Source organism: Notechis scutatus, chromosome 6, assembly GCF_049901735.1.
Source record: "Notechis scutatus isolate UNSWTSFEM ecotype Mainland chromosome 6, rNotScu1.2, whole genome shotgun sequence".
NCBI lineage: Eukaryota > Metazoa > Chordata > Lepidosauria > Squamata > Elapidae > Notechis > Notechis scutatus.
Window position 1 is genome coordinate 23,008,832 of NC_142014.1, and position 13,861 is coordinate 23,022,692.

The 13,861-nt window shown below is 37.5% G+C and overlaps 1 protein-coding gene across 3 annotated transcripts in view; it reads left to right on the forward strand.

The window, feature by feature from the left end:
• LOC113419714 (uncharacterized) overlaps window positions 1-13,861 on the forward strand; it is a 91,270-nt gene that overhangs the window by 56,535 nt on the left and 20,874 nt on the right. For 2 of the 3 annotated variants that reach the window (XR_015750284.1, XM_087969521.1), the window contains exons 2-3: window positions 5,234-5,318; window positions 9,145-9,533. The gene's annotated coding sequence lies outside the window, so the exon portion shown is untranslated. Of the gene's footprint in view, window positions 1-5,233; window positions 5,319-9,144; window positions 9,534-13,861 lie in introns of those variants that run through there. The other variant, XM_087969522.1, reaches the window with a different exon arrangement.

Genomic DNA, 13,861 nt, shown 5'->3' on the forward strand with positions numbered 1-13,861 from the left:
TCTTACAGCTACATTAATTAATTAATTAATCAATCTATATTTGATCAGAATTATTAGCTAAGTGAGCTTTACACCAAGGCATCAAGATGTGCTCATTTGCTTGTATCCCTTCCAACGTATTCCAGAAAGATTATAATTTATATAAATTGAAATTTGATTTAATTAATCATTGGGGGGAAGGCTATATCTTACTTTCAAATGTCCACTAAATACAGATTGATGTAATATATGACATTTGTGTAAATCACACAATCAATGTTTTTAGATAATTTGTGACAGTCTTCATCATTTGTATAATTACAGAAAATACCTAAAAATGTCATTTGCATAATTAAGCAAATGACCTAGAGACGTCAGTTGCACAGTTACATAAATTGACACATATCAAGTAAATTATGGTAATTCTCCAGATGGACTTATCTGTAAATATGTGGGTGCTTCATAAATGAAAATTTGATCCATTGTATCTCATATTTGTTAAACTGATTTCACCGAAATATATTTCAAATAAGTTTAGTGCCATCTATGGATTATCATCAAAGTCACTGTTTTAATGTCTTAGTGGAATTGATTTAATCAAGATTCTCAGCCTGAAAGAATTCCAAACAGATTCACAGAGTTGAAATCCCAAAATAATCTTGAGAGCTTTTGTTTTATATAGCTACTTTAGGTTTAATGTAGGAAAAAGTAAAACATAATATTGAAGACATAACGTTAACTGGTGGGCTTCCTTTTCTTTGAAAAAGATATCTGATTTATTCAAATATGTATCTTCTAGTTTTAAAACTCACAAATAGGAAAGAGGAAGAAAATCAGAAGTCAATAGCTGGTTTGCAATTATTCCAAATTTCTGATATAGTTTTGAGAAGTAGATATTGATTTTTCAGAAAGAGAAAAATTATATTGTGCTTCACAAAGAGAACAAGTGGCAGAATCTTGGGGGGCAGAGTCAAAAGAGGAATCAGTCTAGAGTCTCTGTGCATAGCCTTAGTAAAGAACATTGTTTATTTAATGTTCTTATAATGTAAATTAAATCCTTAGTAAGACCACACCTGGAATACTGCACCCAGTTTTGGTCACTACATTACAAAAAAGATTTTGAGACTTTGGAAAAAGTGCAGAGAAGAGCAAGTAAGATGATTAAGGACCTGGAGACGAAAACATGAAGAATGGTTGCAGGAATTGGGTATGTCTAGTCTAGTGAAAAGAAGGACTAGGGGTGACATGATAGCAGTGTTCCAATATCTCAGGGGCTGCCACAAAGAAGAAGGAGTCAAGCTATTCTCTAAAGCACCTGAAGGCAGGATAAGAAGCAATGGGTGAAAACTAATCAAAGAAAGAAGCAACCTAGAACTTAAGGAGACATTTCCTGACAGTTAGAACAATTAATCAGTGGAATTGCTTGCCTTCAGAAGTTGTGGATGCTTTATCACTGGAGGTTTTTAAGAAAACACTGATTTTTAAAGATACACATATTTAATTATATTTTAGTAAAATATGCATATTTTATATTAACATTTTTGATAGAGCAATAAAAGAGTACAAAATAGAAAAAATAAAAGGAAAAATTGCAAAGAATCCCTCTCCTTTATGAAAATGACTTCCCATCCTCATCACAAGTATAAAGAATTTCATAATCTCTTCACCCTTCTTGTTAACAAATACCGGTATAAAACTTTTTATTCCATAACCCATCTCTTAGTAATAAACAATCAAATAACTAACCTCTTCTTCTCCAAACAGAGCTTTAAAATATTAAAATTAATTAACAAATATAAAGCAACTTTCCCAAAGATATGCATATTAATAATATTTTATAAAACTTGTATTCCACCCAATTTTCAATGACTCTGGGTGACTTACACTATCGAAATTACAATAAAAATTAATAAATGGTAAAGGTAAAATATGGCAATAACGATTATTCTTTTGCTATTGTTAGAGCACAAAGTTCTTTTTATTTTGAGATTTTTCATACTCTTAATAATAGCAAATAATAATCTTTAGGAAATGGAAAAATGCTAGATTAATTCCAGATGTAAAGAATTGGATTTCAGATATGTGTGATTTAGCCATTTTTGAGAAAATTGTACATTCTGCGAAAGCAATAAAAGACACCTTGATTGTATTGGAAATTGATTGTTTTCTCCATCTTTTAACATAAGGTAAATATAGATTATCCTGAGCTGAGCTCAATTTCTGGTTTCTCCATGTATATAGAATATGTACATTCTCCATGTATATAGAATTTTCTGAGCAATAATAAGTTGAACAATGTCTCCATTGGGTCAGCTTGCTTCTTTGCAGCCTTGTCTTGAAATAGTTTCTTGTTAGGACCACAGTTTGATTTAGTACAGTAATTTAAAGATGACAGGATTGAAAGCTAAAATCATCTGGCCTGCATATCTGTTGACATTTTCAGGGTTAGATGTTATATTACTAAATATGATAAAATAATGCATTGGTCAAATATTGTCATAAAGATAACCGGACTGTAATAAGAGGTGGTTTAATTGCTAAGAAGGTGAAGACGTTAGAACTGTTAGGATTTAATATGTTAAATTAATAGAGTATTCATTTAGTTGTAATTGATTAATCAGAAGAGGCAAATTTGCATTGACCAAGGTCATTTTAATACCGAAGTCTCAACGTAATAACCAACTTCATTTGTTGAGTGAGGTCATTCTGATTCTGATGTGCTGGAAATTGAGAAGGAACTGTTAAATATGAACTTATTTTCTGAATGTCAACTTTATTAAACTGAAGTAGGTTTTCTCTACTTTAGTGATGTCATGATCCCACAAAACAATAAAAAGTGTGACTCCTCATGAGTCAATGGAACATTCCCCTGGACTTATAGCCATAGGAGAAATAATCATATCTCTTCTTCAGAGTTATGTGACTTGTGTCATGTTGTCTTTAGTTAGGCTTATTTTTATCAGCTCTGTCATTAAGACGAGTCATATTTACCTTTTCCATGCATTTCAAAAGTTTGAAATAGAAAATAATAGATAAAAACACTAAATTCCCCACACACATATGCACTCTTTGAGTGCTCCAGAGGTGGTAGATACATTGCCACACGTCATATCAGAAATCACTGTTCAATCAAGCTAGTTCTGAGAGATGGCATCATTCAAGACGCCCTCTTGACTTTGCTCTCCTCTTTACTTAGGTGAGACTGTTATGTACCTGGCAAGACAAAATAGGGAAGAATGTTGATAGTGTCACCATCTTGCGTCCCCAGGCTGGACCAATTTTTTTTAAAAAAATAGTGGCTACCCCCTTTGTTCAAGTTACTTATGGCCCCTTGAGGCATCATGGCCTACAGCAGGGGTGTCCAAGCTTGGTAACGTTAAGCCTGGAGGACTTCAACTCCCAGAACTCCCAGAATTCTGGGAGTTGAAGTCCTCCAGGCTTAACGTTACCAAGGTTGGACACCCCTGGCCCACAGTTTGAGGATCCAAATCTAAAGGAGCTTCAAACTTTCTCAGTTTTGCAAAATCAGATAGGATTAAGCAGAGCTGATAGAATTGGTGGCAGGATGTCTTGTGGGTAAGCTGACAAACCTAAAGTGATAGCAATCATAACAACAGTATTAAATACAGTTCAGCAGACTTCAGAGGAAGTTCTACTGACTGAACATCTCAAAACTAACATATGAGAGAGAGAGATGATGGAGAGACGCTGAAAAGAAAGTGAAAAGAGCAGTAGGCATGAACAACAATCAAAGTTTTATCAACAATGAGAAAGAGTACAGATGAAATTATGGTTCTACAAAATGAAATATGAATAGGTCACAAGCTTTTGAGTGCTTGTTGGTGGAGAAGGAGAGAGGAAAAAGAGAATGTTTATGTCTTCTGCAGAGATTTGAAGGTCATGGAAGAAACAAATGGTGAAAGCGGCTTGCAAATATTCTTGGAAAACTTCAAGAGACTTCCAGATTTTCCACCATCTCAAAGGTGGAATCATGTTTGAGCTATAGCCAATATTGGATTTAGAGATTCCAGATGTGGAAAAACTAAAGTGGGAACTTCCAGAAGATTACAACCAGATTTGGAAGCCATGCCTTCAGCAAACAGCTTCTAGTTACAATGATAATGGAATTTTTTATATATATAAACATTAACAGTTTTCTTCTTATGGATATTATGTCATATTTTCCCCAACTGAGAAAAGCATTGAAGACATTAAAAATGTCTTCAAGTGTCAGCCCGTTTTAAGCTCCCAATTGAGATGAATTAATCTGAAATGTGCCTAGTTTTAATTCTTGAAGGCCTTTAGGACACTTTGTGGATAGTTTTCACACTATGTTCTCAATACATCAGCTGAATATTTTGCTTCAAGGCTGTAATGAGGACACTTCAACGCACATTAAGAATGACTGCATTCATTGTGATAGATTATTTGAGATCAAACTCTATTTATTTATTTATTTTTCTTCCACTATCATTGTTGAGGGAAGAATTATCCTAAGTATCACAATTGAGGCCCATCAACATGAAGGATCAAAGAATCTCCTTGCTAGAAATCTTAAATTTAGTTCTCTCCTATCCAAACATCTGGTAACCATATTTTCTTAAGGGGGTTATTTAGTGCAAAAAGTTGGGGCAAGTATTTTTTTGGCAAGGAGTTTGGCATGAGGCCCATTTTGGATCAGGTGTTTATTCCAAATAAACTCCTTCTTTCCTGAAGAAAGGACAACTTGAATATCTCTTTAAAACAGCATAGGATGTAATTTGACTCAAAAAATACATTTTACGTGTGCCTAGGTCAATTTCTGGCAAATCCTTGTTATCTGATGCAGTGAGGTTTACTTTAACTAGCCTGGCATAACATTCGGAGGCCTTTACAGACGTTAGTCTGAAACTAACAATTTGAAAGAGACCCTTCCTGTTCCAATGTTAATATTATTTTAAAACCATGAGTATTTTTGCACTTGTTTTTACATAAATGCGTCCTTCAATTTAAAAGATAAGGCTTGCTCACTTTTATGCAAAAAACTTCACAACTGATCAATAATTTAGTAAAGTACCTTCAGAGTCTAGCCTGTCACTTGGTTTGTTCTGTTTTATTATTTTGGGAATAATGAGGATGCTGTATTTTGAAAATATAAATTATGCAAACAGTTATAAATATTCTGTAATGTAAATAATTTGTTAATATTCTACAAAAGAAAAAAATCACAAAAAATGAAACTTATCATTTCTCAACCCATTTTTTTTTCCTTTAGGATATCAATTTTTTTCGACATTTTGATGATAATCCCCAGTAACAAGACCATGTTATACCCTATGAAATATCTCTTCTGGAGTCAGGTAAGTCTGGAGATTATATCTGGAGGTCAGGATTGAGTATATTCCTAATTTATTAACATTATTTGTAAAGGTTTATTTGTTTTATTATATTTGCAAATCGCCCAGTTAATAGGACTTCTGGCAGTTAAAGGAAAGTAAAGGAAAAAAAATAAGCTATAACGAAGTTACCAGGAATTTTTACAGAGAGGGGGATGAGCAAAGTGGCATTGAAAAGATGATAGCCATAACTTCAAGATAATAAACCCAACTTTTTTTTTTAAACAATTTTATTGATTTTCTACAAACAAACAAGACAAACAAAACATTAAAACATCAACTCTCTTATGTACATACAGTGTGTCGGTTGGTTCATCAGTTTTGTGCATTCATTTCGTAGTCTCAATTACAGTTATATTACATAACAACTCATATTGTCAATCCAAACTTATATATCCTAATATCGCTATTAATAAATCATTTGACTATACTTTTAATCATTCATGCTTTATGAGATAACAATACTTTGAACAGTTTATTCTATAACAAATCATATAATCATACCAAATCTATCCTAAAAACACTTTATAGATATAATGTCAAATAACATAAGCAAAAGAAAAAATAAAAAGTATTCCTTGCTATCTAACTTTCTAAATATTCTATTATCGTATTTTATCATCTAGCCACTGATAAAGAAGATCCCAAATTTCATAAAATTGTTTATCCTCTTGCTCTCTAATTTCAAATGTCAATCTACTCATCTCAGCACATTCCAATATTTTCTTTAATAACTTAACTTTTATTTTTAAGAGGTAAACATTAGGTAAACATGATTACTGGCTTTGATCATATAGCCAGAACTGCCAACTTGATTTTTTATATTCCTAGCAGCCACCCCCATGGCCTTTCTGACTGAATAAACTAAAAAAAAGAAACCCAAGCACTGGTTTTCATTTTGTAGAACTTGCCATTGGTCCTGCATTAACTAAGTCACAATGAAATATACCGAATAAATGCTGAATAGAAAAGCAGTGAACAAGTCAATAATTTTATCTCCACACAAAGCATCTTGCTATTCTGAAATGTACTGTGAAAAAGAATGGCTACAGAAAAGAAAAGCAACGAAGAACCTTAAAATGTCCCAAAGAGATCTTCATCAATCATTGATTTAGTGGGTCAATGAAGTGTTTGATCCCCAACTGGATAAAATATACAGTGAAGCACAAAAAGTCATTGATCATTGTGAACTTAAAAAGACATTTATGATTCTAGAGAAGGAATATTTTGTTTCAATAGAGAAAAGAAGAAGCACCTTGCTAAGTTTGCTAGGCATGGATGAAACAAGCTAAGGATGGCATCAATCTAAAAGAAATACAGATAGTTCTCAACTTACAACCATTTGTATGGTGACTATTCAGCGAATGCCTTGATACTCTGTAGGGCAGGGGTGTCAAACTCAATTTCATTGAGGGCTGCATCATAATTTGACCTTGGGGGGCGTGGCCGGGGGAGCGTGGCCAGCTCAACATCACTCATGTCGGGGGTGCCTGTGGCGGCCTGAGCACTCTGCCAGCAAAAACGGGCTCCTGAGTTCCTTTTCAGCTGTGACGGCCTCCTGCAACCCTCTGCCAAGCTCCGTTTTCGGCTGCGATGGCCTCCTGCAGCCCTCCCAAGTTTCATTTTTGCTGGCAGAGGCACCATGGGCCGGTCCTTCGCTGTTTCCAGGGCAGCCCTACAAGCCAGATCTAAGCACCCCATGGGCCAGATCTGGCCCCCCAGGCCTTGAGTTTCACACCCCTGCTGTAGGGGGTTGCAAGTCAGTAAAACCCTTCTTCTGTCCATTGCCTTCCATGAAAGTAACATTTGATATGATAGGAAAAAAACTAAAAATAAATTGAGTGCTTTGGGAATGAGATGTTTAGGAAATGTGTATGGCGGTGTTTCTCAGCCTCAGGAATTTTAAGATGTGTGGATTTCCAATTCCCAGAATTCCCTAGCCAGCCACACATCTTAAAGTTTCTGGATTGCGAAACACTGATATAAATGGTAAAAGAAGGAAACATAACATCAAAATAAACAGGTCCTGAATGAAAGAAGCCTTGAATGAAGGAGGTCCGCATTCAGCACTGACCAGAAGAAAAAACATGGTGGTGACTCGGTAAGATAGAAAGAATGAATATCACGTAACAGAATGAATATATGGAGGGAAGATGAATGGTAGAAAGGAAGGGGAAGATTAAGAACATTGTGGTTGATGAAGTTGATGGGTAAAAGAGAAGGAGAAGTTCAAGGAATAAAAGGCAGTGATTGGAATGGTGTATAGATGGTTTACAAGGATTGAGAGAGATGGGAAGAACAATCAGTGGAGTTGGTTATAAACTACGGTAGACTTCCTTTCCTTCTCTCCTGTCTCCTGCCTTTAATTTCATTGGCTTTCTACTTCTTATTCTTTTTGTGCATGTTGCATAATGCTTCTTATGCCACTAGTTAATAATTGCACAATAGGATGGTGTCAGCCCAGCGTGGCAGTCCAGGTCAGGAAACAGACACCACAAGACCTGCTGGAACTCTTCTTTATTCTTTAATAAATTTCAATATTCAAGCAATCTTGAAAGTCTGACGGAGAGGCCCTTCTCTCCTCTTAAATCAAGTAGAACCAAGGTGAGCAATCTTGAATTTCCATCTCACTTCCTCCTTCCTTTATGGGCTGAGCTAATGTTCACATAATGACAGGAAGCTTCCATTCTCTACAGTTTCAGATTTCTGTAGGACAGATTTATAAAGTTTATCATAGGTTCCATCATGGCAGAATCAGCAACAATGTGTAGATGGGTAGTTTGTCTTGTAAAGGAAGATTTTTAATAGAATAAAGTCAATAAACCTGCATTATCAACTTGGGCATCGAAAAAAGTTGCCTAGAAACCTAAGAATTGGTGGCAAGTCTTGATGGACTGGCCGGCTGTATCTGGACAGAAACGTTTGCTAAGTTTGTCTGGAGTGGGACCGCAAGGAAGTCCCAGAGAGACCTAGAAGCTGAAAGTTACATGAGAAGTAGGGAATGTCCACTCTCTTATAGATTATTGTTAGGGTAAATGGAAAGTGGGGGTCGGGGGGTGGGAGAGTTGCTTAAAAATCTCAAAAAGTAAGATCAGATCTGGCTAGTATTTGCATGGCACACCACCGGGAAACCAGCAGACTGTAGAACAGGGCTGTCAAACTTGATTTCATTGAGGGCCGCATCAGGGTTGTTTGACCTTGGGGGGGCCATGGTGGCATGGTCAACTTGACGTCACTCATGTCAGGGGGCCGCCTGTGGTGGCCCGAGCGCTCTGCCAACTCCCAAGTTCCGTTTTCAGCCAGGGCAGTTTCCTGCATCACTCTGCCAGCAAAAACGGAGCTCGGGGACCTTGTGAGCTCCATTTTTGGCCAGTATGGCCTTCTGCACCTCTCTGCCAGCAAACACAGAGCACAGGGGACATGCACAGCCCTCCCGGGCTCCGATTTCGCTGACAGGCACCACGGGCTGGTCCTTCACTGTTTTCAGGGCACCCCCCACAGGCCAAATCTAAGCACCCCGCGGGCCGGATCTGGCCCACGGACCTTGAGTTTGACACCCCTGCTGTAGAACATTTTGGAAAGTATAGCTCAAAGTCCCAGAAGAAGCAAGGGGTAAGCATTTGGGTGTGTTGCCAAAAAAACCCTCCCTGGCTTTGTTTCTGAAGTTACCTGTAGAGGACTTTAGCTTTCTTCACTTCCCTGTATGCCTGTTGCAAGAGTCAACCCAACTAAGATCGTCTGAATGTTAATCTCACCTTGCCCTTGCTTCTTGCTTTACTGTTCCAAACAGGATAAGCGAACAGCAGGAGTCTTACAGTTTTGGACAAAGGTACAAATTGGTTTCTAAAGCAACTGCGTGGAACATGAGCAACATCAAATATTTCTGTGACGGTCTCTTAAAGTCATACTTAAAGCATAAAAATTAACATTTAAAATGTTAGGAAAAGCCGTGAACGAAAACAGATGCATCTTTGCATCCTTTTAAGAAAACAAAAATCTGTATTTTTAAAAAAAAGGTCCCACAGAGCAGAAGACTGCATTACAAACACAAAAAAAGGAAAACGGACTGCAAAGATGTTTTAAATCTGTGGCGCTCAAACCATTCATGGGGAATTCATTTGAAATTAAATGTATCAAAGCCCAATGGATGTACAAAATAAACAGCCCTGGTATATCTTGCATTTGATCTGTTTGTTGCTATGAAAATATTGACAAAAGGCGAACGAATGGGCTTAGTTTAGCTTTTATTATACTTGGCTAGCTCTGAGACCTTTTTTTTTTCTAAAAGGCAACGCTCTTCCCAAATGTAAAGTTAACACATTCGCTGCAGGTCTGAAGCCAAAGGCCAAATGCAGTCCCGCGAAGGACATTCTAGAAGTCAGATGTAGAAATTGCCACTCTGCGAAAAATACGCCCATTGCAATTTCCTGAAGTCATGTGTTTCTTTGCCCCTAAACATTATCTGAGTTTCTTGTTGTTCTGTATGGGAAATGTTCAACGGTCACCTTATATTTTCCCTTCAGCCTGTAGAAGTAATGTGTCTGTGGCAGGTCAGAGGGTACCATCTCACAGCCCTGCTGATACACACTTCCATCGTTGCCTTGGCAGAGAAATGCATAACCATTTTATTTTTATTTTTTATTTTGGCTCAGCCAAGAAGCCACTATCCTTAGTGCAGTCTTTCTTAACCTCAGTAGCTGGAGGATGGGTGGACTTCAACTCCCAGAATTCCCTAGCCAGCCTTGCTAGCTGGAGAATTCTTGGAGTTGAAGTCCATTGATCATAGAGCTGCGGTGGCCCAGTGGTGCGAATGCAGTACTGCAGGCTACTTCTGCTGACTGCCGGCTGCCAACAGTTTGGTAGTTCGAATCTCACCAGGCCCAAGGTTGATTCAGCCTTCCCTCCTCTTGAGGTCATTTGGTGGGCAAGCAGTCCTTGGAACTATCTCCCATCTTTGTCCTGATGGACCCAAGCAAAGGATTGAACATGTAGTGCCTGCAACACAGTGGGAAGAAGGAATGGGCTTGCATGGTGGCTCATGGCAGTAGACATGTAGGAATTTTCTCAGCTTTGTAGAGGAAAAGCTGTGTCAGCTTCTTCATGGATACCAATAAAGGAGGTAAAAATTACTGGAAGGCAGAAACCTGAAAGGGCACAGAACATTGCCCTGAAAAAAAATCTATGGATGGATGGAGTAATGAATCGATGGAGCGATAAAGCAATGGACGAATAACAATAAACTGAAGTCCGTCATGACTCATGGATCTGACACTCCAGCAAGCACATCCAGCTCCAGTTCTTCAAGCGTCATTTTTGCAAAGAACATCCTGGTAGTTTTGCAGAACAAAACAAAAATTCACCCTCTGCTCAATTCCCAGAAAGCAGCCTTCGAGTAGGACTGTGGTTGGATGCAGAGCTCAGGTTCTAAAGGCTCCAAAATGCCTGTGAAAAAAAATATTTCTCTTCCACCTGACCCCGAGAAATACCTGAGATGCCTTGAAAGTGAACACCAAAAATAAGACTTGTTCTATTCATATTTCTCTTAGAGGCTAGGGATTATGGTTGGTGGTGGAGGCAAAGAGTTTAATCCAGCCTTGGTTGTATTTTAGATGCTCTAAACATTTTGGAAGGGTATCCTGGAAAATTAGAACTGGGCAGTTTATATAAACAGGAAGGAAGGAAGGAATCAAAGAAGAAAGGAATCACCTAACCAATCTATTTTTCCATTGGGCAGGAGAGTTCTTTTAAGATAGATTAGTTTTGAAAGCATCTCCCTGTTTCTTTTTCAAAGTAATGTGCCATATGTAAATTCCAACTTCATTATGTTAACTAATTTTTGTACAGTCCTGTACAAAATATATCACTTCCTTAAAATAAATACTCTAAGGAACTTCTATTTTTTTGGCACTGATGCAATATCATTTAGTTCTTATTTTCTTAACACTTGATTTTGAATGTAAATGAGCAAAAGGTAGAAAACATCTTTATGAATGCTGCTTTTTTATTAATTTTCTTTTATACATTAAATAAATTGGTAAAACAAAAATCATGCAAAACATAAGATAGAAGTGTTCTCAAGGAATGGTAGATGATGAACAAAGATACACTTCTCATTGTCCTCATACGCGCAAAATATCAGCACACTATTATCAACAAAGCACAAATTGATGATTATTTATTTATTTATTTATCAAATTTTTACACCACCCTTCTCACCTATGTGACTCTGGGCAGATCATAAATAAAAACCATACAGTCGTATAAAAAGAAATAGAGTTTAAAAAAAACAGAATGAAAACAAAGTTTTAAAAAACAGAAGGAGCACTCACTTCAGGATTGCTTGCCAGGAATAAGGACCTTTTTATTCTTAAGAAAAAACAAAGGTAGTCCATATAATTGCCCAAACTGTAATCCTCCAAAAACTGACCTACCATCTCAGGTACTGCGCCAATGCTTTATTTGAACATCTTATGCAATACCTGGGAACTTGTGTAACTCTCCTTGGAACATCTAAATTTAGTATTTTGAACTTTTATGCACCATGTAGTGCTCAGACAGAGTTTTGAAAGCCAGTTTGGTCTAGTGGTTAAGGCACCAGGTAGAAAGCAGAAAAACGTGAGTTTAAGTCCCACTTTAGCCATAAAAGCCAGTTGGGTGAATTTGGGCAAGTCATTGTCTCTCAACCCAACCCATCTCAAAAGGTTATTGTTGTGGGAAAATAGGAGGAAGAAGGTGTTTTGGATAGGGCCACCATCTTGACTTATTTGTAAAAATAATAATGGTGGGTGGGATACAAATTAAGTATAAATATGAATGAATGCATGAATACAAATAAATAAATAGTGCCCCTTCAAAGGTGTTCCGTGAAGCCATGTTGCAGTGAACCTTGGATTTCAAGAATGGAGCAGGCACGTTGCTTTGATTTGTCTCATTTCTGAGATCTCTCCTGACAGTGCCAGCTTCTCCAGCTTCTAGTCCTCAGGAAGATAAATAGCTGCTTGAGAGTGATGGTGGCTACTGGAACTATGAATTTCAGGAGAATATCTTCCTTCCTATGGAACCAAGTGCCTTGCCAAGGCAGAGCCAATTCTGCCTGGAATTTTACAACAAGTTTGGTGCACAATTGTGCTGGGTCATTGGTACCTCAGATCTTGGGATTCAGAAATAGTAGATCAGGCGATAAAAAGGTGAAGTTTAGTGAACTACTCATGACGTATCTGTGAGCTTTAGGAGTAGAAGATGATGACACTCAAAGTGAAAGCCAGACTGTTACTTAACTCTTTGGGGACATTGGCTAGTTTAAGCAGTGAACGTTCTCATCCAGCCAAGGTGCAACCAGCTTCACTCCTGCAAACCTTGGGACCTGCTCTTAGTGACCCTGAGAAGGAGAATAGGAGCTTGCAAAATACTATGCAGAAAGAGAGAAAATGTGTGTGTGTGTGTGAGAGAGAGAGAGAGAGAGAGGGGGAGAGGGAGGGAGGGAGAGAATTAAGCAATCTTTCCTCAAAAGAATCTTGATCTTAATTTAATGCTTCCACTTGACTCGACTTATGTTTTGTAACTTCACTCTGTTCCTGGTGGTATTTCTGGATTTGGGGTTTTCTTAACAAATGCAAAATAAAATGGTAATCAACACAACATTCAGATGAAGAGTTTTTAGGGGTGGCTTGTGAGATTTAGGGGTGTGTGGTATGGAGATACAAGTCAGGCAAAGAGTAGGTTTAGGCAGAATAGCACAGCGTTTCCACCTGTTGCACTAGCATTCCAGGCCAGGCTGGGGCGGTGGGGAGGTAATACTTAAAAATACTCGGGGATATTTTGTGTGCTCAAAGAGGTTAAACAAGCTGGAATTTTTAGGAGCACCATTACTGGGGAACGTATCGTCTGCAAAACAAATCCATAAGGGGCCACATTTGAGCCGAGTCTCTGCTGTATCTCCTGTAATAGGTGCTCCACCCACCCAATCTTGTGCCATCTATTTTAAAACCATTGGTACAATTTATAAGTTTCCATACATGACTTTTTCCTCATTTTTAAGGCATTTTTGTAAACATTTTTACATTCAGAGCCATTTATATAGACTTGCTCTGAAATCTTTTCATCAGCTTGCATATAGAAAGAAAAGTATCTTCCAACCACATGCAAATGCTTATTCAACAGCGTTCTGGGTTTTATTTTTTTTCCCCACTGAGAAAACAATGCAAAATAGCTGAATGTTTAATGTCAAGAATCGACATATATACAAGGTTTAATCCATAACATGTGTTTGGCCAGTTTTTCCACTGCTTGCAACGTTGACCCCTTCCTTTGGCTTCCGTGTGTTTGTTAACATTAGAAATCTGGCAGAGATACGGCTTCAGAAGGTAAGATTAGATTTGGGGTTTTAATGGTTTCCTTATTTATATATTTTGAGGTCCCATTGCTACATGTAATCTTCACAGCTATTGGATTCTAATTAGACAATAATGAATTAAGGAAGAGTTCACTATGCACAGGAGTAATAAGAA